Here is a 6,000-nt window from a genome sequence, read left to right on the forward strand (position 1 = left end):
TTGAAAAAGAAGTTTTTTAAAATAGAAAATATTATTTTATGATTAGTTTTTAATGGCTTGTAATCAAGGCACAATCTCTTAAACACATGATCTACTTTAGGATCAAATGTAAGCAAAGGAAAACTTGTTAACATCTGGACAGCCATATTAAATAACCTAGTTCTTAGCCCTGTAATATGTATTCAACAGCCTTTATTTCTAGTTACCCGTTTTCCACAATACTCAGGTTTCAGATTTTAGCTTCATACACTGAGAGTCATGAGACTGATCCCGTGACTGGATTTTAAGGAGGGGGGGGGGACAGGAATGAGTCAGTTATTTGAACTCTAAGGATATTTTAGATTTCTCAATCAAGAATTGACAGACAAATTTGATTCTTAAGGAAATACTCTTGAGAGGGAATTTTGAAAAATAATATTCCAGAGTATATGGAAAGTGGAAATACTTCGATGAAATGCCAGGGATAAAAGTTTAAGTAACTATGCTTAAACCATCATAACCCTAGTCCTGGTTGCTTGATATTTAAGTTAATTCACTTTTAATTTTTTTCACTTCTCATTCAATAGGAAGGTATAGAACTATGTATATTTGGTGATATTCTAGTATTTTTCTATGCATGGGAAAATGACTTTATCTCCTCTATCAGGGTCACTCTTGGAGTGTCCAGAATTATCAAACACCAAATTGTCATATCTTTGATGTAGAAGGAATGCTGGTTTACTCTAGTAGGGGTTGAACCTGTATTATCAAACTCTAATTTCAATGAAACACAGAAATCTGTTTTTTGCTTCTGACAATGGTCTCTATGAATAAGGTCATTTGTCATATAAGTGATGAAGAACAGTAAAAGGACCAAAAGTCACTAAAAGGAATGTAATATGCATGTTTTATTTTAATGCTATAAAATTAAACAGTGAGGGGGATATATTTTCTACTCATTATTTCCTAGTGGTTTATTTTTTTAAAACAAGTTTACATATTATGTTTATTCTTTTTTTAAAAAATTATATTTTTAAATTGTTGTTCTGTTAGAGTTATTCTATGTCGCCCCCATTTATGTTTACTCTTTATGTGGGTACAAATTCTCTTAGTTAAAAAACTTACCAAACAATCAAGATGTATTATTTTATGAAATTATATCTTCCCCCAATCTGATTATTTTAAACAGATTTCTCTGAATGCAAATCCAGTTAAAAAATTTTTATATAAAATTAGTCATTCAAACTGGTCAATATTTACTATGTATCTTTGTGTATTTTTACTAGGCACCAAATTACAGTATACAAATCTATACAAATGGTGCAGAATATATAAAATAGGACAACAAAATAACAATAATGCTTCCTTGCCTGCCATGTGGTTATATTACTTTAAAATTTCTGACATGAAAAATAAGAATAATTATTAACAGAAATCTAAAAAACAAACTCAGAAGAAAAGCAGAATTCTGAAATTTTGAAAACCAATTTTTTTATTAAGTCATTGCTTTTTAACATAGCTACCTCATAAAGGTAACACATAGGTTAGATCATAACTGGCAGAAAAATAAATTTGACTTATTCTTCAAATCTGACTGTGTATGAACTGTTTGCTAATCAGAAAAGACAAAAGAATTGCCATAGTGATTACTCTACTGGCTAGAACCCTGGTTCATCAGCTTAGGATCCTGCCATGTGTGTGTGTGTGTGATGCCTATGGACAGTTTCTTTTTTGTTTTGGGGGGATTTATTTTATTTTTTAAATATGCTTTAGTGATTATACTGTTACAATTGTCCCAATTTCTTTTCCCTTTGTTCCCCTCAACCCAGTGACCCCCCCCCCTCCAGCTGTTCTCCCCGCCATAGTCCATGCCCATTGGTTGTGCATATAGTTCTTCTCAACATCTTCCTGTCTACTACACTCTCTCCTACTATGCTTCTTAATTCCTATACCATCTCCCTCCCTTTCCCCCGTCTCCACTCCCTGCTGACCTCCCCCTATAATGTCCCCATACCTATAATTCTTTTCCCACTCTCATTGCCTATTTAGTTTGCCTTTGTTTTGATTCCCTAGCTTCTTTGTTGGTTGTTGTGATACAGTTTTCATTTTAATGTTCATAGTTTTGATCCTCTTTCTCCTAAACAAGTCCCTTGGACAGTTTCTTGAATAGATTCATTCTTCCCATCAACTGGGAATCTAGCTGGAAGATGTTCCAATTTATTTAAATACTCATTATAGGCCTAAAGATATTAGTATTAACTATTAAATATAGACATAAATCTTTTCATTTATTTTTTCCATGAATTTGTTTATTGAACACTTATACTATGCCTAATAGCTTAGCTTTGATTTTTCCATAACCTCTTCCTAAATTCTCTGTGACTGGATCCTTTGCCAAGGAATATCAAATATTTGATGGGTGGTTGGAAGGTCCGTTCCTATCCTATGGACAGAAGATTCTAGGATGCCTTAATATATTTAATACCTTATTTACATCACTCCTGATGTATGCCTATAAATAGATAAGCTCTTTTGAAAATATAGCCTTATGAAATTATTGGGTTGGCCAAAAAGTCCATTTAATTTTTTCTGTAAAAGATAACTTTTTCATTTTCACCAATAACTATTGATTTGGATATTCTGAGTATGTCGGCTATCTCCCACTTTTGGCTTCTAGTGTCTAGAGGCCAGGGGTGCTGCTAAACATCTTCTAATGCATAAGACAGCTCCATGGCAAAGAATTATTTGGCCAAAATGTCAATAGTACCAAAAAACTTCACAAATCACTTTTGACATGTTCAGTCAGTCACGGCACTTTCTTCATACAATGTATAAATCCTTTTTTGCATTTCAGTTGCATTTTTACCTTTCTTGAAATAATAAAACAAAATACACCAAAAATGTTGTGTTTTTTCTTCCATATTCAATATTAAAGTGGCTGTACAAAAATTAACCAATTTTGATAAGGTTTTAAAAAATGTACGCTTATATGACAGCTGTCACAAAACGATGTAATAAAATTGTTTCCAATGAAGCTACTGGAGCCATATAGTACAGAAAAAACTAAACAAACTTTTTGGCCAACCCAATTTTAATACCTTATTAATACCTTTATGTAGTATAGGTATTTCTAGGATATAACAGGCCCATTGAGTCTCAGCAAAAAGTCTCAGATTCCATTCTGGAACTATGTTATTATGGACTACTAATAAATTATCCCACAAGAGGTCACCAAAGTTCCAATATTTTTGAAATGTGATTTTCTGACTTTTCATTCTTCTTGCAAATGAATTGAAAAATGGTTTTGTTTCCTTGTTTCCTGATTTTTTTTTTCCCCTACTTAGTAGGAAGATCTGTCAGTCTGCTTCAGTTAAACAAGAAGATAAGTAACTGAGAAAAGCAGGGTTTAGTTAGGGCTGAGGAAGTTTATGGAACTTTGTAGCCATCTATTGTATGGATCATTCATCATACAGATAGATCTCCATTGTATGAACTTAATGAAAAGAATGGAAAACACAAGCAGTCACCTTCTGACCTCAATAATTAAGCTTCTTCAGTCAGAAATTAGACCATTTAAAGGCATATTAAACTTTTCAGGCCCTGGGTTGACATCGCAGGTTCTTGCACATACCAAAAGGATAGAACAGAGATCTAAAAGAGGCCTGCACTCAATAAATATCTGCTGGGGGAATACCGAAGAAAGAAATACCAAAAGTACTCCCAGAGATGGAAAATACTGCTAGATCTACTTCTTGCAAGGATTTTTTAGACTCAAGCAGTCAGATATCTATAAAGAACTGGGTTTGAAACAAAGTGGTCTTTAAGGAACAACTTTATTTTCTTTACAATAAGCATGAATATTAAAGTAAAAGAAATTTAAAATTACGTTTTAGAAAAAAGGTAACAAAATTTGAGGCTATTTCCTACACATTTAGAAGCATTTCCCCCACCTTTACAAATATATTACCCTAATATAAAAATGGAATTTTTCTTTGATTTCTCATTCTCTAGAGAAATGAAAAGAAATAATGTTACTTTTAGCACCCTTGAGTAGCAACATTATTAGATGTATACCTCTCTAGCTGGGATTATTGGTTCCATTTTTAATGGGTTCTATTATACAGGGAGAGGGCACAGGCAGAACCTTCCCTAAATGGGGAATATCTAACTTAAAATATTATAGTTTTAAACATATATAAAAAGAAAAGTTTATTGTTGCAAATCAAGTGTTTGAACACTCTCATGTTTTCATATGAATAAAAAGTGTTTGAATTATAAAGAATATTAGAATTGTAAGGATCACCGGGGAACTTGTTAGAAGTGAAGCATTTCAGATCCTATCCCAGACTTACAAAATTAGAATCTGTGTTTTAAGAAGATGCCCAGGTGACTCAGAAAGTACACTGAATTCTGAGAAATGCTGGTATCACATGCCAGGCAAGTCAACTAAAGGCAGGGAAAATTGCCTCATCCTTCTGAAGAGATAAAAGACATTTCAAAACAACAAGGAGTTGATGTGATCAATTTACTTCATCACGTAGGACTGTCATTTGAGTGCCAATCACCAAAATTAGAAACTTCCCACTGAGTTTGAATAGCAGTTGCTTAACTTTCTGTGACAATTGATTCAACTGAAGAAGAATTGGGACTACTAATTGGTTAAATAAGAAATGCTAACAAAACCCTGGGCTCTTTGATATATCTCAAAATTGTACTAAATTAGAATTGTAAGAATGGAAAGACCTGTGAATATGAGGGATTTCAACAAAATAATTTCTAAGGTCCTTTCCAGCCTGCAAAATATAATGACTCTATTTAAATTCTCATGCTCTTAGACAATAAAACATCCATTTCTATTTCAGTGAGATTGCTTTAGGTGGAGGACTTGAAAATGTCTTGTTATCCACCTCGGTTTGGAGTTAAAAATAAAATCATGAAAATATAATTATCTATAATCACCCAGATTTTGCATGAGTTCCTCAGAATTCTTTCATGTATATTTCCAACATGTTAATGAACACATGATTTCATGAAATACTATTGTAATATGCTAAATATAATTCTTCCCTCTTTTTCTTTTGGAAGTGGGAGACTAATGTATCAGAGATACTCACGAAGGCCAGAGTGAGTAATAATATAGGGACACTGAATTCCTATTTCACATCAGCCATCACTCAGGAAAAAAGGAGAAATAAAACACGGGTTATTCAGGAGAGTGGAAGTGAAGGAGTAAACCAGTCATAATGCCTGAAAAGGCAAATTATACTACCAGGATGTCAAAGAATCACACGCAACAAGCCTTTTTGGTACAACTACAATCTATTTCACCGCCTTGGGCTAATACTAATTGACAAGGCACTTGGTTGTCCCAGTTTATTCACAAAAAGCCCTGGGTAGGCACAGCCAGAGAACATTTCAAATGTGTGTTACAAATAGGTGTGAGTCACTAACTCCTAGCCCTGAGGAAACAGTACTGTCAAGAGAGTATGAGGACTGCATCAGCTCCTTACGCACTTACCTTGAGCAGTGCCTGCCACTGACGTCTGTGCTTAGGACAAAGGCTTGCCTAGTCCTTGTACTAGAGTAACTCACTGTACAGTGGTGGAAAGAGGAAAGGACACAGGCCTCTGCGGTGTTGTGTTGGTACTAAGGCATGCAATTATTTTTCTTTGTAGTGTCACAGCTCCAAAATTAGGTTGCATGCTCCAGTTGATGACATCTTACTAATGATGTTGGCAAGGCAGAAGTTAGAAGTGGTCTTGGTTTGTGTGGGTGCACACTTGGTCAAAGCTGTTCATATTATCTTTCCCTCACTGATATATACATTGTTGGTATTGCATGAGTTGAGCTAATTGCCATTAAAATGCCTTTTAAAATTACACTATAATTCAGCATTAGAATGAAAAGTTATTGTGCATGCAGAAAGGCTAGAGGGAATGCAGTGGGGCATCTGTTTACTACCAGTGTGGTTAATATTTATTGTTGGAGGTTTGACCTCCATTTCTTATTTTCCTATAAATT

The sequence above is a fragment of the Furipterus horrens genome, unplaced genomic scaffold (genome assembly GCF_987537825.1).
Source record: "Furipterus horrens unplaced genomic scaffold, mFurHor1.1.pri manual_scaffold_6, whole genome shotgun sequence".
Lineage (NCBI taxonomy): Eukaryota > Metazoa > Chordata > Mammalia > Chiroptera > Furipteridae > Furipterus > Furipterus horrens.